This window comes from Canis lupus, chromosome 5 (genome assembly GCF_003254725.2).
Source record: "Canis lupus dingo isolate Sandy chromosome 5, ASM325472v2, whole genome shotgun sequence".
In the NCBI taxonomy this organism is placed as follows: domain Eukaryota; kingdom Metazoa; phylum Chordata; class Mammalia; order Carnivora; family Canidae; genus Canis; species Canis lupus.
Genome location: NC_064247.1, coordinates 83,362,055 through 83,384,171, shown reverse-complemented (window position 1 = coordinate 83,384,171; position 22,117 = coordinate 83,362,055). Strand labels below are relative to the sequence as shown.

Sequence of the window (22,117 nt, the reverse complement as noted above, 5' to 3'; positions counted from 1 at the left end):
GCCATGCATAAAGTTTCGTGGGTTAATTAAGACGATCATTAGTTGCTCGAGCTCACTCTTCGCTTCATGATTTGTAGGTAGAAGAGTTTGCTTCTATCAGACACGTTGCCCCCCTGGGATTAAGCTGTGTATGTGGAACGTTCAAGCCAACACACGACCCTTGCAGAAAGCCTGGCTGGTTTCTGAGGATCGGTCTTGGTGTTGGTCATCTGGCAGGGTGCTCCTCCCTTCGTTTGGTCCATTAGGCCGTTCCAGTGGGAATTTTTGTCGAGACATCTGTGGGGGATCTTATTGCTGTTTTAATTGCTTCCTGATATTCTCTACTGGTATGTTTCTTTTTCACCTGTGGTTGTAGGAATACATCCACTGTCTCTCTTTCCTTCTGTGCAGTGTACATCATTATGTTCATTGATCCAAACACTTATTGAGCGCCTATAGTGTGCCAGGGAAACTGCTAGGCTCTAAAGAATAAAAGTGAGATGGGACATGTGGCCTCCATCCTCAGAGAGCCTCTCAGGGCAACATGGGAGAGGGGGAGACAGGTGAACACATCATAGAAAGAGCTCTGGTGGAGGCAGGTTGCCAGAAAGAAACAACACTGAGTCTCGAAAGGTCGCTCGGAATTAGATGGGAGAATAGAGAGTAGGTAAAGGCTCTGTAGGCAGAGGGAATGGAATGTGCCGGAGCACGGAGGCAAGCAGCAATCCGTGTCTCACAGGCCATACCTATGTCACAATGGCCAGAATAGAGACTGTGGATCACACAGGAACCCCCATGCTTCTTTTAGAAATGTGAACAATCTCCACAAGGTTAGTTGCTTTGCTAACAAGTGAAGAAGCTGTTCTGGGCTGAATATTTGTGCCCTTCCAGATTCAGACGTTGAAGCAATAAACCTCAACGCAACGGTATTTTCGGTGCAGGCTGTGGGAGGTAATTAGGTTTTGATGAGGTCATGAGGCGGGACCCTTGTGATGGAATTAGTGTCCTCCATTTGAGAAGAAGAGAGCTGTTTGTAAGTTCAGGTCACGGGCCGTAGCAAGTACCTGTGGTGAATCCTAACTCTTGACGAGCTAGAGAGGGATAAAAGAGGTGGAATGACCATTTCTTGTTTATTGAATCTTCAACAAAATAAGGCAGCTCTTTTCAGAAAACCCAAGATGACCAATGATAGAAAAGGATGTGATAGGAGATTAAAACTAGGTGTTTTATACCCAGAGTGAATTTCTCACAATCTTCCAGGCATTTCTTTTAGGAAGGCTAAGTAAGAACTTTGATCCCTTAAAAAGTTTGGTTGGTGGGTGGGGGACATTTGGAGAAGAGGAGGGATTCCATAAGGCAGCCTACTTGGCAGACAGCCCTTCCCCCAGGAGCCTTGAGTACATTGAGCGTCCACGAGTGTGAATCCTCCAGTTGAAAACTGTTCAAGTTTTTATTTTGGTCACTATTAGCATTTTCCAAAGATGGTGACCTTGGATCCACCTCCACTACACCTTTTGCGTTGTTGTTGTCACTTTGGGTTTCATTGGGTTTGTTTTTGTTGTATTGCTCATAATGCTACTTAACATCCCAAGGATGCCAATTTAGGAAACCTGCGTCTGACCAGGGCAAAGACCTAAGGAAACACAGTCACTGGGCAAAAATGACGGGAGGCTAGCCTGTTCACAGCTGTTATGGCTATGTGATGCACTTCCATCTAATTGTGTTTTTATTTTTATACTTTTTGAGTTTCAAAGGCTTCCAAACTGAATATCTTACTTTCAAAATGCAGGGGAAATTATTTCTTGGCTTGAAATCAAGTAAATAACTATTTATGGTACCCAGGGACACTTTTTACTTACTGCTCTGCCAGTTGTACAACTTGAAATTGTTTATTTTTACAACTATTTGGGGGCATTTTTGAGGCGATTGAAGATGCTGGGCTAAGGAATCAGAGGACCAGTAGATATTCTCCTCCTTCCTCCTTCTTCTTCCTCCTCCCCCCTCCCCCCTCCTCCCTCCTCCCTCCTCCTTCTCCTTCTTCTTCCTCTTCTTCCTCCTCCTCCTCCCTGTGTCACTGGTTCTCAAAGTGTGGTTCCTAACCAGCAGCATCACCTGGGAATTTAGAAATGCGAAACTCCCACCACCACTCACACATACATCTCCATCGAACCAGAAGCTCCGAGAACAGGGAGTGTTTTACCAAAAGCAAACAGTAGTTTGAGCAGCACTTATTCGAGGTTCAGGGAGTCATGGGCGGGCTGTCAGCATTGAAGGTGACTTGACCCCGACAACCTCCTTCCAACCACCTCACCACCCCAGCAGCGTGCCTGCTCCTTGGGTCAGCGGGGGACGGGGAAGAGGCCAAGGCCTAAGCAGATCCTTCAGGTGTCTGTGAGGAGGAACAAACGGCCTCATCGTCTTGGTCAGCCTTCGGCTGCAGCCGCTTTCACGCATCAGGCCTCACCCATCGGCGAGCGGGTCCTGCAGCTGGAGAACACCAGGCACGGAGGCAGGAAGGAGGGACTTCCCCTCACCGGGTTGAGGCCTCCGCCTGCCCCCCAGTCAGGGAGCCTGGCCTTGCAGATGCTCTGCGGGGGGGGGCGAGGGGGGCTCTCTCCTCCCGGACTTCAGCACGGTGTCCCCACCCCCCCGCCGCGGCAGGTGGGATCTTTCAGCTGGGACACGACTCTGAGATCGTCCCTCCCGAGTCCCTCACTGTACAGGTGAGAATTCGAGGTGCAGGGAAGAAAGGACAGGATATACCCAACAAGGGCTTTCAAATTGTGTCCCTTGGCTGAAATCCGTGCGCATCCTAACGGGAGACGGGATTTTTACAAAATAAATACACGTAGCAATGAATCAATCATCCCCTTGTTATTGCAACAGATATAATGTACACGAGTAGTTATGTCTCACACACCGGTCACCATTTAAAACACGGCCACCGTGGAGGACAGATTGCAAATTATACAAAACGGCCCTGAATCGCCCTCTTGCCTAGGCCTCTCGTGCTGGATCCCAGTCTGCCCTTTGCTCAAATCAGAGCAATCAGGAGCCATTCTGCCCCTGGTGCTTTCAGCCGCTGCCAACTCATGATTGAGGCAGTGGGAAGTGTGGGGGACAGACGACAGGCTTCCAGCAGTCCCAGGCCTGCTGCTCGCCAATCAGCGTGACCTTGAGCCAGTCGCTGAAAATGTCTGGCCTCAGTCTCCCCGTCTCTGAAACCCAGGGGTTAGTTAATGCTCAAAGGCCTTCTCACTGACAATGACACACACTTCACACACATTTCCAATTTGCCTGCTTGGGACCGACAAAAATACCCGCCTTGAGCCCGGCGAGGCGGGCCACCCGGGTCATCTGTGCCTGGGTGTCCTCGTCCCCTGCACCCTTCCGCAGCTTCCTCTGTCACGAGGCTTAATCCCATTTGAGGTTCTTGGGAGGCCCCAGCCCTGACTAATTTGTCTGCTCGGCCAGCAAGCCGGCCTTGGCGGGCTCATTTGGCATCCCAGTGACATTTGGCGCTGGCTCCAGCAGGAATCGGCCTTGTCCCTCCAAATGGCCACCTTGGATACTACGAAATTAAAGATTAGATACCGAACACTGCAGCAGCCCACTCCATCCACTGAGCGTCGGAGATGCTTCTGCCATTTAAGGCCCCAAGAAGGGCTGGTCCCCACTTGGGCAGCTGGAGTCAGCCCTAAATTACCTAAAGAGCCCGAGTGCTGGGCCTGGGCTCCATTTGTTTACAAAATAGGCACTTTCAAAGGCCCTTTACTAGGGACTGGCAATTCCCAGGTCCCCTGCTATAGGCTGATGCATAATGCATAAGATGCTGGGAAATGTGTATTCATGAGGGCGGCTTGGCTTTTGTCAAAAAGAACTGTGAAATATTATGATGGAACAATTTTCATTTCTGCCACATTGTTTTTATAGTGCATTCATGACTGGGGATTGAGGGCTTTTCGAGTTTGTCTGGTGCAGATGTTGCCGGGCTGAGAGCTGCTTCAGACATCCTAATTTTCCAACTTTGCTGCTGACAATTACATGGGGGGGGGGGGGTTCTCACAGGAGACAAAGGATATATGTCCTCGAGTGATCTTGTCCTGAATTCATTCAGGAGGGTGGGGGCGAGGAGGGAAGGATGAGAAGGAGCGAAGGAGGAAGGAACAGGGAAGGAGGGAAAGAAGGGGGCAGAAACTGATGTTGGGAGAGGCCTCCTGAGTGCCAGCATAGGCGAGGGCTTCTCCCGTCGTTCCTCCCTTACTCCTAGAAAGGAGCTGTCATCTCCATCTGACGTATGAGGAAATGGAGGCCCAGTAAGGCGGAGCCACTGCTCTCAAATCATGTTGCCTCTGAGTTGTGAAATGGGGTTTGAATCCACCGTGACATGGTCAAGCTTCTACTCTTCTCCAGCACCAGGCTACAAAGAAGTGAAGCCAAGGAGGACTCTCCTTCTGCAGGCCATCGAGGAACATGGGACATGGGGTGAGCGGCACATAAGCGGCCACTGGGTGAGGAAGACACAGGAAATCCTGAAAAAGAAGGGCTGGGAAGCGGGTCAGGCATCTGGGTGCCACATTGAGACAGGCACACATCTTGGGAGGTTGGGGAACTTGCCGACACCCTACAGCTCCTGCCCTCTGGAACCAACATTGCACCAGCTCAGATCTCCAGCACCACAGATCCCAGCTCTGTGTCACACGCCACTGGCTGCCTCCCAGTCTGCGAAATGCTGGCCCCTTTGATCGAGCCCCTGAGCCAGGAGGGAATGGATTCCTGGAGGCGGGAATTGTGGCTTAATTTTCCCCGGATCCCCAGGGCTGGCGTGGCTCCAGGCAAGCTCCGAGGGCGGGCTCCCACACACACTTTAAATGTATCCAGCATGACAGAGAGGCCCGGCTCCAGGCAAACTGGGCGGCAAGAGGCAAGAGGAGAATTCATCCCAGGATGGTCAGAGTTCGCACAGAAGGGTGGTGGGGGTACCCAGGGCCTGGCCCCCGGTGATCGGGGTAGGTGGGCACAGCACAGGGGTTCCCCTAAGACCAACACACACTCAGGGCACTGAGCAGGCCAATGGCAGAGGCCCGAGAGCAGGAGGGGGTGTGAAGGAGCGCCACAGGCACAGGTGTGTCCCTGCCACAGGCCGGGCAGAGGCCGAGACTCCAAGTCCAGGCTGCAGGGAGAAAAGGCAGGGCTTTCAGCTCAAGGAGGACCCACCACCCCAGCTCATGGACACGACCCAAATGAGTTAGAAAGTTCTGGGAAGAAACAGACACAAGGAGACATGGATGTGTCTCCAGAGCATCCGTCAGGCAGGAGTTCCTGAGGCGCTCGGGCCACCCCCAGGTCCACTTTCTTTCCCACACCCAAGCCTTCATTGTTCTGGAACTCTTGTCCGTGGGGCGATTCACTGGAAGCTCCGGTGGCCAAGAGCTCGTCATGGAGGGTGGGTCTCGCTGCAGACGCAGCCCCCCCATCCACTCCGCAGATGACGCTCTTTCTCCCTGGCGAGTCTTGGCATTGGCCGTTCTCTGCCTCCAGCACCGTCCGCCCCGCGTCGTCAAGGCTGCTGCCTGCCCACCCTTCAGACCTCAGGGTACCCGGTTGGCGCTCCCATCCCCGTATTTCCCATCCGAGCAGGCCGTCCCGTTCTGCTGTTGCCGGCGTGCTTAGCACCCGGGGGTCCGTCTCCAGCTGTCATGAGAGCCTGTGATAGCAGCACCGGGCCGGACCTGCTCACCCTTCTCCCCTCGGCACCCAACATCATGCCTAGGACGTGGCCAGACCTCGCTAAAGGTTCGGGAATGAACGAACCGGCTCACGGCGTGTTGTGCAAGAGCATTAATAAGGCGTATCTAAGGGGATTAAAATCCGACAATTTGCTCTCATGCAGCACAGGGCGCTTCTACCCAACTGGAGAAGCAAAACTAGGCCGGGGGCAAGTACCAAAGCATGAAAAAGCAGATCAAAGCTCACGGCGACCAGGTCCAAGAGTTGGCCCTGACCCTCCTTCCCCTCGGCAGTCAGGCACAGGCTTGAAACACATCGGAACAAACGTGCTTTCACAACCCCACACTCCCAGGCACAAGTTTTGTAACCACTAGCCTCCGTTTTTCTACGTCAGGGTTAAAGGGAGTAGCCTGGGCTCACGTGGCTGTGAACAGCGAGTTAGAGCAGTGTTTCAGCCAAGGGTGACTTTGCCCCTCAGGGGACATTGGTCAAATGTCCGAAGATGTTTCTGGCTGTCATAATAGGGAGAGCGCTGAGCGGGACTGTTAAACACCCCACAGAGCACAAGACAGCCCCCACGCAAAGGATCAACTCAGCTCACGTGTCAGCAGTACCAAGGGTCAGTACCGAGTCCGCGAGGTGGCAGCCGTACAACAGGTACTCATCGCCCCCCTTCTCCGTGACTGGGGCCCCCTGAGGACACCCGCGAGGGGTCTGCTCAGCTTTGTCCGAGTGCTCCCTGAGAGCTCCTCCTCCTGGAATACCTGTTGTCTTCGTCTGTCTGGGCCGCTGTGGGAGAGTGCCCAAGAGGGGGGACGGGGGCCCCGGGGCTGGAGGCTCAGGCCCAAACACTATTTCTCAAAGTTCTGGAAGATGGTAAGTCCAAGAGCAATGCATGGACAGATCCGTGTCTGGTAGGCGGATGGCCGCCTTTTCGGGGCGTCCTCCCAAGGTGGAAGGGGTGGGGGAGCTCTCTGGGGTCTCTGTCATAAGGGCACGAGCCCCATCACGAGGGCTCCGGCTTCATGAAGCAACCACCTCCCAAAGGCCTCGCCTCCGACACCATCAGCTTGGAAATTCGGTCTCAACATCTGAAGTGGGTGGGGCGGGGCAGTCAGTCTCTAGCGTCCGTCTTCCACCTGCTTCCACGAAGCAAGGGCCTTCGTTCACGTCTAAGCTCAGATCTGCGCATCCAGGAGCCCCCACCTGTCTGCCCTCCTGTCCTGCGCGTCCACAGCAGCGTGAGGCTTTCTCGTTGGGCACAGCCGCCTCTTCCAGCCGACCCTGGGTCGGAGCCCGAAGCATTGCCTCCTAAGGACAGACTTGATCTGTAGACGAGGAGAGGGCTTCCCAGGCAGGCAGATCCAGAGTCCTAATTAGAGGGCTTCTTCCTGTCTGGCTTTGCTCATTTGCAAAATGGGCCCAACCAAACCCAAGTATCAGGCTCCCCTTGAGCATCTGAGACACTGGATGTGACACGTTGCGTGTCGGCAATAAAATTCCATTTTTTTCTCCTCTCCTGCAGAGCTTAGTAAAAGCCCAGTAAGTCGACTGCTAAATCAACCTCTCCTGAATGGAATGGTTCTTGTTTCCTAATCCTCGAGAGCCAAGCATACTGCCAGGTAGGGGAGAAAGTCAACAGGCTTCAAGGTGTATATTTGGAGGAGCCCATTTTCTTCTAAGATCTCTTTCCATTTCATTGCTCTCCCACACAAGGCCAAAGGGGTTCTCCTTCCCTCAGCAAGGTCTGGGAGCATGGATTCCCCGCCCTCCTGATCCAACCGCCCTCCCGAGGATGAGCCTGCCACCCGTGACCAACGCTAGGCTACCTGCCAGGTGTGCGCCCCAACTCTAGCTGCTTGATCCAGTGTGTTCTGAGGGCCGGCAGGGTTTACAAGAACAACATCCTTAAAAAACAAAGAGACTCACGGCTCTTCGGACTCGTGAACATAATTTCCAAGACACACAGCGATTCCAGCAGGAGCACGTCAGAGGGGGCTGGTGGCTCAGAGCGTGGGCAGGACGTCAGTCACCTCCTGCCACTGAGGCGAGTCCGACGGCATCAGGGCCATAGAGCCAGCCTGTGGGCCTCCTTCACCTCATTCACAGCCCACTTTCTGTGAGGTTCATGCAGAAACATCAAGGGTAGGAATGTGCCGACACCGTCCGGGGGCACACCTGTTTCATTTGTTGGGAGGCCACCCAGGATGGCACCCATCGCTTTGTTCATGATTCTAGTCCCGGTGGAGGCCAGGGGGCAATGCTACTGTAGCCCTGAATGAGCCAACTAACGAGGCCCGGGTGGGAGCGGACCTCCCGTGTCGGTGCTATTACCGTGTGGGCTCTCAGGAGGGCCCCGGGGCCGCCCCCGCCCCCACCGAGGGCCCGAGGAGAGCTGGGCCTTTGCACGTCCACGCTCCTCCACCTCGTCTCCGTTACGTCTTGCTCCGGAAGACAAAGGACCAAGCAGAAGACACACCGAGAACCGGGGCGGCTTCCTCTGAAGATCGTGCTACGGTCGGTGTGCAGCTGTCTGTGCAAAGACGGGGAACCAGCACAGGAGGCCTCAGGCAGGAGGGGATAAGGATTTGGGAGGAGACGGCAGGAGCTGGAACAGACACTTGGCCACAGACCTGGGAACGGCCACATTTGAAGAGGCCAGCCGATGGGAGCAGCTGCAAAATATTTCATTTCAGTGACTCAGAGTCTTACCACTTCTGAGAGACCAGTCACAGCTAAGTCTGATCAGACTTAATCCGTAAAGCATAACCCAGAAACTGGCAGATAGAAACACTCTCCTCGCCAGGCTGGCGGACACGGGGGACAGCGCGCGCCCCTGGGGCACACCAGGCTCTAGGGAGGGGGAGATCTGCTCCGGCCCCCTCCGTGCCTCACGGGCCCCATCTGCCACATGGGGACCGTAACTCTGCCGGGCTTCTCTATCGTGAGGACCAGCGTAGAGGAGGATCCAGAAAAGATTAACCCTTACGTACTGAAGGACTTGGAATCACCCTCAGCAGAGGACAGTTCTAGTATCGTTTCTTCTGGAAGCTTCTCAGGTCCTCCCCGACCCAATCAATTTTCAGCATTAGCTCTCATGGTACCCCATCCCCCTCCCTCAAAACACTTACCATGTTGTCGTCTCACATTTCTCCATTTGACTCTCTAGATAGTATTGGCTCACACGCGAGGATGTGAACCCCAAGCGGGCTTCTGTGTCCGCCACTTTTTGTCCTCATCATGGCCTCTCAGCGTAGGTCTTGACATAGGCCAAATGCCTGGACAAATGAATGGGCACGAGCTCCGTGGTGCTGGGCACCCCTCCCTCCCCATCATGCCGCTATCATTCGGAGAAAAGTGATCCCAGGCTCGATGACCGACCAGATGCCTCTCCCGGAGACCATTCCCTCTTCCTGAAGTTTAGCAGGTTGATGACGGCCGCCACTATTTACCCCATTTGGGGGACGGGGCCATGGAACCTTCCCTTAATCTATAAACCACTGAAATAGATGGTGCAGGCGTCCTGAAACGGCGACTGATTTTATCAGGTTTGCTCTTTAAAAAAAAAAAAAAAGAAAGAAAAGAAACAAAAAACTGGTTTTGCATTTAAGGTTTCCAGCAACCACAAAGAGCAAAAGGCAGAAAGGAGAAGTGTTGGGTGCGTTTTAAAAAGAAACCACGCAGACAGTAAGCGAGGTACTGCTTTGTGCTGGCGGCACAACGCGTGGCAATTATTAATCCTTCATTATGCAGAGAGCTAAAGACGTACGACCCTGCAATGAAGCGTCCAGTGGTTTCCGACAGGCGCTCACCACCGCGACTGCACCCGTTAGGGAAAAGCAGGACCCTGTGCTTCGCGCCCTGTGGCCCCGTGTTTGGGTCGACTCCATTTTCCCCAAAATTTTGAGCAAAAAAAAAAAAAAAAAAAATCCAAGGAACGGTACTTTTTTAAAAATTAATCTTTATTTGTTTATATATTTATTTGCTCCCTTGTCCCAGGCTGGATTTGCCCTCTTTTTGCAGTGAGCTCTGGATAATGGCATTATTAACTCGGTTACGTGCCCATTTGGCAGGGGAACAGGTGCGCAGCACAGAGGTAATGGTGTTAGAATGATGAGAAGAGCAAAAAGTAAATTGTGTAAAGGCCCCAGATGATTAAACAATTACTCTCTTTGTAGTTCATATTTTAGAGTAAACAGCATTTACCCTCGACTGCATTTTTTTTTTCTGTCTCGGAAACTCTGCCTCTGCGGGCTGTGCGTGCGTCCCGTTTGTCCCCAACGAAATGAGATCCCGCCCGGGACAGCTCGGTGGCCAGAGGCTGCTGATCGGGGCCGACGGAAAAGGCCGCCCTCCCGCTCCTGGTCCCTCGCACATCAGCTCTGACTCCCAAGCGCGGGGCGCCCCTCGCTGCTCTCCGCCCGCTCATTCAGGGGTTCACCTCCTCTCCCTAATATGTACCAACGTGCCCACCAGCCAGCCTCCCCTTTTCAAGGGGTTTCTGACTTCCAGAGGCGCTTTGCCATTCGGCTCCCCGCTCTGACGCCCGCATTCTCGAAGCTTCTGCGAGTGGATTACAACGAGGTGACCGCGGAGCACGCGGCTGCCAGAGCTAACCTGAGCCGGGCGTCTGGACATTGCTCACGGCCGCAGCATCTACATGGGAGTGGGGGAGGGGGGCTGGGAACTAAGCGAGGCCCAAGTGTTGCCGAGATGTGAACCGATCTGAAAATTTTGACCAGAAAAGATGAAGAATGCAGGTGCCTGTCTGTGATAACACAGTCACTCCCGACCTGGGGGGTGGAGGGTTTGTTTGTTTTTGTTTTTGTTTTTTTTTTTTAATTGAGACGAAAAGTGGATTGTGGATTGACGGCTTCTCCTAAAAGCACAAAGTGATAAAAGCGTCATAAATTTGGACCGAGTTCAAGTTCTACACCATGCGGGGCGGCCCTCAAAATCTAGCACCGGCAGGATATCCAGCAGCAGTGAGGCCTGTTCCTGCAATCTGCTCCACTGCAGGCAAGAGTCGTGACTCCAAGACTCAGATGACTGTACCTCTTCGAGGTCTCTATCTGCGCCCAGAGGGGATCTTTATCTCCGGCCTCTTCCTCGAGATGATAAATGGGTTTATTGAGTATGCTGAAGTCCAGGCTCCGGAAGGAGAACTTGATTCATGGGAGTCCACACACTGAAGTAAATAGACCACATAGAAAATACGGTGGGCTTTGAGCCCAAGCTTCACCATTAACATCGAGGATGGGAAAACACCAGCAGTGGCGGTGGCGGCCGGGACTTGGGGGAAATGCAGATTCCTGGGCCCCAGCCCAGACATTCTGAATCAGAATCTGCATTCCAACAAGACCCCCATTTGGAATGTGCTGCCCTAAGAAGTCTCTGATCATCTGCAACCCGTGTAGGGGAGGCTGCAGTTATTTCCAGTCCACATCACCAGCATTTAGAAAGTGCGCTCTAGGGGCACCTGGGTGGCTCAGCGGTTGAGCGCCTGCCTTTGGTTCAGGTTGTGATCCCCGGGTCCCGGGATCGAGTCCCACATCTGGCTCCCTGCACGGAGCCTGCGTCTCCCTCTGCCTCTCTCTCTCTCTGTATGTGTCTCTCATGAGTAAATAAATAAATTCTTAAAAAAAAATGTGGGCTCCAAGGGCAGTGGGTTCATCTCCCGTTCTCTAGGAGGCCCTCAACAAATAGGCTTTGAATGAATGACTCTTCTCCTCTGTGCTCTGTATGCACTGGACTGCCCACTTCTGGCTTCAGGAACCACGCTCCTAACTTTTGAAGTTTGCTTACTAGTTGCTGGCTTATTCTCAGCCCAACCTGTGGGGTCCTGGTGTTTGCAGGCTAACCTCAGGATGAGCAAGCAGCATTGTGCAGCAACCAGAGCTCCAATGTGACCCCTGGGGCAAAACTTCTATTTTTACTTCAGCTCTGTGATTTTTTTTTTTAAAATTCACTTATTTATTTCAGAGAAACAGAGAGAGCATGAGCAGGAGAGGCAGAGGGAGACATCATCTCAAGCTGACTCCATGCTAAGCACAGAGCCCAGTGCAGGGCTCGATCTCATGATCCAGAGACCCAGACCCGGTGTCTGTCCCACCATCATCACCTTTCTCAAGATATTGAAAGGGAGGCAGGGAATGTGAAATAAGGAGAATGTTTAGGGCAAATATGAAGATTGTTTCTTTTTTTTTTTAGTTTTCACATAGGGGGTGCATGAGAATCTCCAAGGAGATGCTCATTACCTTTAATTCCATCTTTTCTAATGTCACATATGGAGGGTGAGAGGCCCTCCCTACTTTCTCTCCGAGTCTGGAGTTGGCCTGCCGCACACTGAGCCAGGACAAGGGTTTGCTTGAGCACAGATGGGCTCAGCCGCAGCCCTGCCCTCCCTGAAGGCCACCTCCTGTGCCAACTCCTCTCCCAGAAGCTGGCCTCCTCCGTGTGCCACTCCCTCCCCAAACACAGCTGCTAACTTACTATCACCTTCGCTTATTCACAGACACTCATCACCCTCCCCCCTCCCCCAAAGGGAGACATGGTGACCCATGGATTTTGAAGTTAGATGCCAGTGGCTTAAAGTCTCTTCCTGTCTCCTGCTTGTCAAATGATACTGGGTAACTCGCTCATCACCTCTATGTCTCTCTACTTCGTCCTCTGAACGATGGAAAGAATAGTATATACCACATGTTCTGCAAAGTAAAAACTGAGCCCGTATCAGGTACGTAGGATAAAGGTCAGGGCACCGTATCTGCTCCCATACTATCCACCAGGCCCTGCCGCCTGGGGTCCCGAGGCATCTCTATAAATCAGGCCTAGAGCGGAGGAGAAGAGGCTTATGGGAGCCCACCTCCCCTCATCTGTGAGATCAGATGCGACTCTTTCTTAATCCTGTATCTTTCCCAAGTGCCACAGAAAACACACAAGAGTCAGAGCCGTCTTGAAAATCAGTAAGTGGGATTCTAAGGCCGAGGAGGGGAAATGTATTATAGAGGAAAGAGACACCGATTTTCCAACCAGACAAACCCAAGCCAGACAAGCTGTGTGACCTCAGGCAAATCACTTGAGCTCTCTGAGCTTCCATTTCCTCATCTGGAGAGTGGAGGTAGCCACGGCTCCTTGTAGAGGTTGCAGTGGGATTAAATAAATGTGTTTAAACATCGAAAACAGCAGATTCGTAATTGGGGATAAACAAGTGAGAGCCTGTCGTCTCTCTTGCCTTTTCATAAAAGGTCAGGGAACATGGACACGGAGGAGGCTGACATCATAACCTGCTCCTCGGGCAGTGACAGCTACTCCTGAGCCATCAGCGCAGGAGTGATCACTTGAGCTATTCATTAGCATAAATATTCCACAACAATGTCATTTTAATGCTCCCAAAAGAGCACCTGTTATCTATCCCACAAATTGGGCCTTCCATGGCATAAATCATCAAGAAGCACTTCCCATGTGCCTTAAATGAAGGAGTGCCATTCCAACCAATAAAGCAAATAGTAAACAAAACAAAAAACAGACAAAGCGCAGAAACACCCCATGCTGGGACTTTAATAGCTGATCAATTGCAGATCAAGAGCTTTAATTTCTCCTTAGCACTGGGTTGGCAGCAGGAGCTGAGTTCCCACTCACTTAGAGATGATTACTTTGGTGAAAAACAAAGGCTCCTTTCATCAGACCTTGGCCAATAAACACCCCTGAACTTGGGGCTCTCTCCCAGAGAAAGATCCAGAAAATAGACCATACCACAGACCTGCAAAATGACCCCCTCAGAACAGGGCTGGATAGTGACCATCTTGCCACCATGTGGCCAAGGTGTGAAGCCGCTTCCGTTTCCCTGAGTAGATCACGGGTTATTGGAAGGTACAGGACACGCTCCGTCTACGGCAGGATTGAGACCCAACCACGTTTGTTTAATTTCCTCAGGCGAGCCAGTGGTGGTCAAGCCAAACTTTGCCTCTCCCGCAGGCCTGGCACCCACCTGCTGCTCAAGGTCTGTCACTGACCATCACATAAAGGTTGCAAAGCTCTAATTCCACTGGGCCCACCTACTTGCCACCTTCTCTTTGAGCTCTCCTCTGGTATTTTGCAGAAAAACATAACAGTAATTACAATAATGACGCACACTTCCTCCAGCCCACCTAGAACTCCTGGTTCACACCCATGGCCCGGTTCAGATGACAGCATCTGTGCCCTTACTTGAGGACAATGAGTCATCGCGCAAGACTGGGAGAGGATGCGGACATGGAGACGCCATGTCCACTGGAGTCGAACAGACCAGACGAGAATCATGGCTCTGCCACATAATGTAGCTCAATGGACTTTGACAAATGATTCAACTTCTCCATAAAATGGTACAATACTATCTACCTCATAGTCTATTCATTCATTTTTTTTTTCTCCAAATACTATGGAGTACCTTATTTGCCAGTCACGGATCTAGGCACTGGGGATTGAGCAGTGAACAAAATAGACCTGAGTCCTGGTCCTATTCAAGGAGGCATCGAGAGATAGCCTCTTTAGAGGCAGCTAGTCCGTGGAAGTTACTCAACCCAACAAATATACAGTTGTTTCATTTATAATGCCCAGGACCAGGCCTTGACATATAACACTGGTTCCATAAATAATGAGAGAATAAAGTAAGTAATTGCTTCTAAATTAGCCAGAGCCAAATCCAGCTTACTTTAAGTAATACGATCATTTCTCTGCCTAGTGAAGTGCAGTTCAGTTCAACCATCATGTCACGTCATGGTGCCTTCACGGGGCCACACTTAGCTCAAGGTTCGGGGAATACCTAGGAGATGTAGACAGCTCAGTATAATTACCACATGATACGCACGTAAAGTTGACAAACGTGCAAGACTCGACAAAGGAAGGGGTGAACTCTCAAGTTAGAGATGGCCTCGCCAAGGCAGTCACACCTGAGCAGGTATGGCTGAGGGAGTGAGGGAGGAGCTTTGTTACTGGGTGTCCACATCACTCCAGTGCTCGTTGAGGGGCTGTGTGTGCCCAGCTCCGCACTAGGTTCTGAAGGCCAGGCTCAGAGTCAGAGGCTCTGTCCCCAAAAGTTTCTCCACAGCATAAGCAGGGCTGTCCCAGAGCACTCGGAAAGCCGTGTGCCTACCGTAGTCAGGGAGGCCTTGGAAGAGGGAATGTGGATCTGGAGGGGAGAGCAACATTGAAGCCAGGGGAGAACATTGAGACACACGGGCAGGTTGGTTGCATTTTCTACTTCTCTTGGCCTAGAGTTTTTCTCTTAGACATGACTTCAAAAATGAGCTATCACCTCTGGGGAAGAATAGAACAAAAGGGGCCCCTGGGGGGCTCAGCGGTTGAGTGTCTGCCTTTGGCTCAGGGCGAGATCCCGAGGTCCTGGGACGCACCTGCATCGGGCTCCCCGCAGGGAGCCTGCTTCTCCCTCTGCCTGCGTCTCTGCCTCTCTCTCATTCTGTGTCTCTCATGAATCAATAAATAAAATCTAAAAAAAAAAAAAAAAAAGAAAAGAAAGAAAAGAAAAAGAATAGAACCAGAGAGGGCAATGACCCCTCAAGAACAGCTATTTTGGGCTTCCAAGGGCAAGGAGCAACGAGCTGAGTGGCCTTCAGCTGCAGGGCATTGCTTGCTTAATCCTGGGCAGAGCACAGCTGCAGGCAGACGGGTCTTGGGGTGCTGGGGAAGCGGGCTCCCCGTGAGGTAGCCGTCCCCAGGCCTCCCCAGCAGACAGGAGCCAGGACAGGCTCAGGCAGGGGCCCGGAGTGGGCAGGGGATGTGGCCGGTGGTCCTGGTGGTCCCGGCCCTTCCTTCCTGCCCGGAGGCCGTGAATCCTAAGCTGCCTTCCAGCAGCCAGGTGCTGTGCCAAGCCGAGCTGCCCGGAGCGAGGCACCTGGGGCCAGGCCACAGCCCTGCTGCCCTCCTGCCCTCTTACTTGCATCTGCTGGTCAGAGGCCGTGCAGCCTCCAACAGCTGCACCGTTAGGGGAGGGGACAGGAGAAGGCGGAGGGCTGTGATGGATCAAGGACCGAAACTGCAAAACAAAGGGCTGAGCTCTAACCTCCCCCCAGGGTCTCTGTATTTTTTCACCTCCATCCCCAAATATCTATCATCACTAGTAAAACCTTGTTCACAATATCAACCGAACAGTAAAATTCAGCAAGAGAGACGGGCCCCCTCTGTGGTATGTGAGGACGTGTCCTGGCAGGAGGGGGGCAGGAAAAGCCTTGTCACCTCCTGGACAGAAGAAGGGGTGCAGGGCTGGAGCCACGTGGAGGGGGCCTGAAGCCCGCGTGAAGGAAGGATCCTGTCTCTGTCTCCATGAGTCTCCCCAAGAGCATCTCTGCCCCAGACTCTTCACAGGTCTTCACTTAACCTTCAGCCTCAAACACTTGGCTCTTGGTAATGTGGGGGTAGGGGACAGGACAACTGTTATGAGCTGAATTATGTCCCCAAAACGTAGACGTCGAAGCTCTCATCTCTACATAGGGCTTTCAAAGAGGCCATTAGGTCAAAAGAAGGCCACTTGGGTGGGCCCTGATCCCATATGACTGGTGTTCTCACAAGAAGAGGGGATGAGGACACGGGAGAGACACCAGGGATGCACACGCATGGAGAAATGACCATGCGAGGACACAGCGAGAAGGCAGCCGTCTGCAAACCAAGGGGAGAGGCCTCAGAGATTGACCCTGCTGGCACTCTGACCCCAGCCTTCCAGCCTCCAGAACCGGGAGAAAGTGTACGTCTGCTGCGGGACCACCCTGGTCTGTGGCAGCCCCGAGCTCCAGCCCCAAGCAGGCCCCAAGCCCCAGCCCTGAGCCCCAGCCCCAAGTGGGTCCCGAGCCCCAGCCCTGAGCCCCAGCCCCAAGCAGGCCCCGAGCCCCAGCCCCGAGCGCCCTGCCAGAGCAAGCCCCAAGCCCTGAGCCCCAGACCCGGGCCCCAGCCCCAAGCCCAAGCCCCAGCCCCAAGCAGGCCCCAAGCCCCAGCCCCAGCCCCGAGTCCCAGCACCGAGTCCCAGCCCCAGCCCTAAACCCCAGGCCCGGGCAGGCCCCAAGCCCCAGCCCCAAGTAAGCCCCAGGCCCCAGCCCCAAGTTCCAGCCCCAGGCCCCAGCCCAGCCCCGAGCAGGCCCCGAACCCCAGCCCCAGCCCCGAGCCCCAGCCCTGAGCCCCAGGCCCCAGCCCCAAGCAGGCTTCACCTGGTCCTGTCACCTGTGCAGTGGCCTCCACGCGTCCTCCAAGAAGGAACAGGCCGGATTGCTCATTAAAAGCTAGAGAGAGAAAGCAATTAAAATACAAAAAGCCGAGCAGAGCTTAGCCCTTGGAAGTTGCAAGTTGAGCAAAGCCTTGTGGGAAGGAGGGGAGGCCGATTCGGGGGGTGGGAGCCGGAGAGAGGCTGGAGGGCCGAGGCCGAGAATCCGCCAGGCGGACAGAGGCAAAGCGGAGAGTGGACGGGGGCAGGCCTGGTGCCGAGCATGCCTTTCCTCTTCTTCCATTTAATTTATATCCATTTAAATTCATTTAATTCACTGAAATGAGCTGGGCATGAAATATTATTTCTTTTTTTTTTTAATTTAACTTCAATTTGCCAACATGTAGTGTAACACCCAGCTATTTTCTTTTTTTAAAAAAAAGGGCAAATAAAAAAAAAGGCAAATAAAAAAAAATGTCCCCTTCCTTTTTCTCTACGAAGGTCACTTGCAGCAGACAGGGGCAGCAGGCTTCGTGAGCATGGCGGCTGCACAGCAGAACAGCCCCCCCCCCCCCTTGCTTCGAGGGGCCACACTTGGTTTAATGTCGTACTGTCATCATCTTAAATGGACATTATTTCCAAACAAGGGATCCTGCGTCTTCATTTTGCACTGGGCTCCCCCCAAATTATGCAGCCAGTTCTGCTGCTAGAATAAATGACCAGTCCCACCACAATTGTTCTTTCCAAACCCTTTTCCAGAACCCCAGCTGGGACAGGCCCCGGGCCCTCCCAGCCCCCTGCTCTTCGCAGGTTTGTCGCCAGACCCATTGGAGTCCCTTGCCAATAGGATCAGGGTTGATTTGAAAGAGGATCCACGATGTATTACAAATTAAAATAAGAATCCCGGATGGCATTTCCTGGGAGGATTTTTGGTGGGCCTGAAGTATTTGTGGGGAAGTGTGTCTCCCTTCAAATTGTTTTGCTCCTGGGTAAGCAGCAGAGAACTATCACCCTACAACCATTGTCCCAGGCAATGAAAATTTATCCTAGGTGTTAATTAGCTCAATATTTATCTCATCTAATATGCAAATTAAGACACTGCGGTCTCATTAGCGTCATCTGTGTTTCCTTTAAGCAAAACTAAATCTCTTGCCAATGTAAGAAAAAGGCAAAAAAAAGAAAAAAAACAAACATCAGTATTTCTCTTTGAAGCTAATGAGGGTGTGATTTGGCTCTTTCTTTCTTATGAGGTAGCAAGTAAAGAAAAATGCATTTTAAATATGCCAAGTGGGGCCCGACCTCATCTATCAGAGGCAAGAACACGGCGTGGACTGGTTATTAGGCTTTCTGCTCCAGCTTGTCCAAAGAACTGGGGCCTGTGGAGCCAGCGGGTGAGTTTGCAACAACCCTCCCCCCCCCCAAGGAGGAGGACTAGGAAGGGGCCTTCGAGAAGAGCCCACTTAGCAAACAGATGTGGTATTACTGCAATGAGAAGAGAGGTAAGAAGTAACTTATGCCACAAATCTTAAAATGAGAAAATGTCTCTCAAATTGAGAGAAGAACAAGATTTTAGCTCAAAATTTCTACTCCTTCCAGCTTCCCTTCTTAAGATTTTAGAATTAGAATACAAAGAATAAGCAAACAGTCATCGAATACCCACACTGAGCCCCCAAAGGCAGGCTTTACGTGCTGGTGACAACAGATGCTACGGACGGACTGACGGACAGACGGACAAGAACATCAGGAGCAACTAGAACGTTCTGGGCCTTCGGCGGGCTGATGGGAATTCCACCTGCGTTAGCTTTAACCTTCGTGGTAACCCAGAAGAGTATCATTTCTCCTTTTTCACAGATGATGACACTGTGGTTCGGGGTGTTCAGGTCACTTGTCCAAGATCATGCAGCTAAAATGTAGCCAAGGTGGGATGAAAAGGGAAAAGGACTATGACAGGCCATAGGGACGGCGGCCTAATTAGCGAGGTGTCCTATGCCCAGTAGTGGCGGGGGGTGCCCGACTCTCTCACCCCGGAGGTTAATGCACACTGCGGATCCCTGAGTTCCGAGAGCACAGGCCCCTGTGTGGCTCCTTGCTATCTTCCTTTTTCTAATTTGACAAGTTATTCAAAACCTGTTTTGTGAACACCATCTGCTCCCTGGGGCAGGAGAGAGACCGCCCTGCATCCCAACACCTCCTGGCCGGAGCCTGGAAACTAAAACCCACTGCGCAGGCCGAGGGAGGCTGATTGCCGCATGTTGCCGATCGTGTCCGGTGTCACAGCCGTGGTGTGAGGCAGTGGGAGGCCGAGGAGCTGCCTTGGCTCTCAGGGGACACGGGAGAAAGAGCCATGACCTCCCCGGGACCCATGGCCCACAGATGACAGATTCCTGCGGTGACTTCACCTTGTCAGAGCGCATGCCTGTGAGCGTGGCCTTCACCTTGGAGCCAAGCAGCTGAGCAGGAGGGAAGGCGAGTGAACGTGGCTGGGCTGTGAGGGAGCTGCGGGAACTGCTGCCAGTTCAGTAAGTGTCTCCACTGAGCCATCAGAAAGCTGCGTGGACAGATGCACCAGCTCTCTGGGGACACTGACACTGCTCTACTGGAACTTCCGGAGGCTCTAGCCAAGTGCTTTCCCTTCCCTCCCTGCCTCTGAGCCCCATGAACGGCCAGAGACCGACAGCCCCATTTGACTGATAGGAATACTGAGGCATCAAAAGGCCAAGTGGTCCGCTGCGGCAAGAGAGCCACGTAGCTTGGTAAAGAACCTGTTTCCGAACTGTGTCCTCTGTTCGGGTTCCCGTGCTGGGCGGTCAAGCACATGGGCTTTCTCCTAGCGCTGGCACAATGTCCACCCAAAGCAGGCATCGCCGTCCCCATTTTAGGGATGGAGAAACGGAGAATGGGCATATCCGGGAATGAGAGAAGGAAATGTGCATCTGTTGCGTGCCTCATGCTGGGGGTGTTACAAGGCCATAGGAAACAGGACCGGGTGATAGAGGGATGGCATGGGAGTCCCAAGTGCAGAACGACCCTCAAGGACAGGATGGAAAAGTGAGACCAAAAAAGCAAGCAGGGTACTTGCACCTCCGGCCCCGGGGCAAGAGTTTCGGGGGAACCACAGGGAACAGGGCAGAAAGCAGAATGGTAGCCTGTGCAAAGCAGGGAGCGGGGGACACGGAAGTTCCAGCCCGGGGCCTGCCGGGCCTGAGGATAAAAGAAAGCCGCGCCTGCTGAGGGTAAGCAGGTGGGGATGGAAGCTCGCGGTCCCACGGAGTTTGTGTCCTTGTGCTGCTGTCTCTACCTCTGGCGACCGAGAATAGGTTTTGGATTTCCTTCTTCCACCTGATAAACCTCTTCACATAAACTCCCTTGCAGAATGGTGGCCCCGGGTTTCTTTAAGTCACGTACTATTTGATGCATAATGAAATACGCATCAGGTACGAGCAAGATATAGAGCGAAATCACAAAACCCATTCCCACGGACTGACCACGCCCAGCCTGAGAAATAAAGTCACTAAAGCACTGAGACTTTCCGAGGGTCCTTCTCTCATTCTGTTTCCACCGTCTGCCGGCCAGAGGCAAGCTTTAGTCTGAACCGTGCGGTCATCACAGTCAGATGGCTGGTGTAGGCTCACAGGCGTGTTTCGTACGCCTGCACATCACGTACACACGTGTCCCTTCGTGGTATGTTGCTCAGGTCTTTTCGTTTGGGAGCTTTACAAAAATAGCATCGCAGGGCGTGGACACCTGCATTCCTCTTTTCTCACTTTATATCCCGTTTTTCAGATAGTCTCAGTAAAGGGGAATTTGACCTAGCAGGAAATTCTATGCAGAACTTTAATGAGAATTCATGGGGAAAAAAAAAAAAAGATGGTGTTGCAGCGGGTGTTATAGATCCTAGTGATTCATTTATTTTTTATTTAGCCGAGAGAGAAAAAGAGAGAACTCCAGCAGGGGTGAGGGGGAGAGACAAGCAGATTCCCCAGCTGAGCTGAAAGCCTCACCTGGGGCTCGAGCCCGAGACCCTGAGATTATGACCTGAATGAGCTTAACCTACTGAGCCACCCAGGTGCCCCCTAGTGATTCATTTAATCCTGACCCCGTTTCATAGACAGATGTGCAGCCCAGAGGGATTTGGTCATGTCATCTCAGCAGGTGCCTGGGGAGCCAGGATGTGGCCCTGGGGCTGCCTAGCGCTCCGTGGAGGCGGCACGCTGCACAACTCCGGGAGGCACCGCTTGCTGGCGGGGTCTGGGAATGGTCCCCTCCGTCACCCCCCGGGGAGGGGTGTCATGGGGCCGCGCCAAAGTTCCTGCTTTTATCTCTTTGCTTTCTGCCCTGCCCAGAATGGGGCTGACATTCAACCCTTTGCCAAGACAACGTGCCTGCTTTTCAGGATACCGGACACTGGAGGTGTACTACTGCCTCGAGTCTTAGTGGTTTTATTTCCCGTTATCCGATCTGTGACAGTGAGCCTACTAAAAATCCTTTTCAACTCAGATGTCCTCCCCATGCAATATCATCCCGGAAAAATCACATTTTGCGTTACAGAGAAAGCGTCTCTCCTGCTTGACTATCCCCAGCACCCGGAAAGAAATGCCACCACTGAGAGATACGACAATTTAGAAGAGGAAGGTGAGGATCTCTTAATGGGACTTCGGCTGTGAAGCAGGGGCCCTCCGCAGCTGTGTCACCCGAAGGGAGAAGGAAATGCTCTAAGGGCGAGAGAAGGAGGCAAGGGAGCTGCATTCAAGGAGCGCCCAGGGCACACGGGGTACCGCAAGGTATGTTTCCCACAGGCATTACCACAAGCAGTCCTTGGGGAGGCCTGGCAGGGAGTGTTGTTTTAATTCCCATTTTACAGATGAGCAAACCAAGACCCCAAGGTTTTAACTGCCATGCCAAAGGACAAGAGCCGGCCAGTTTGTTGACCAGCAATTCAAATGATTTTCTTCTCACCCAAGCTTCTTGCTTCTTTGAGCATGACTTCGGCCCACTTGGAGGCAAATCCCATTAGGCATCTACGGAGTGTGAAATCTGTGGATGTGTGAAGGCTTGTGAGCGAGGAGACCTCCATATGGGGCAAATAACCCTACCTCCAGAATGTGGAAGAGGCTTCAGAGATCACCTCGCACCTCTCTCCTGTTTCATAGCCGGTGACAATGAGACCCAACTCTGAAACCAGTGGAGCCACACACATCAAAGCCTCCCCGTTTGGGGCCACGT

The 22,117-nt window shown here is 52.7% G+C and overlaps 1 long non-coding RNA gene across 3 annotated transcripts; it reads left to right on the top strand.

Annotated features, from left to right (window-relative positions):
• The first annotated feature begins 738 nt into the window (after window positions 1-738).
• On the top strand, window positions 739-14,084 carry LOC112646444 (uncharacterized). 3 transcript variants are annotated; one of them, XR_003127653.3, is made up of 4 exons: window positions 739-809; window positions 4,250-4,464; window positions 12,224-12,442; window positions 13,852-14,084. It is a non-coding gene; the product is annotated as an uncharacterized LOC112646444 (long non-coding RNA). The 3 variants fall into 3 exon arrangements; XR_004816209.2 differs by having other exon boundaries at window positions 745-930; XR_003127654.3 differs by lacking the exon at window positions 4,250-4,464 and having other exon boundaries at window positions 745-930.
• Window positions 14,085-22,117: the final 8,033 nt, after the last annotated feature.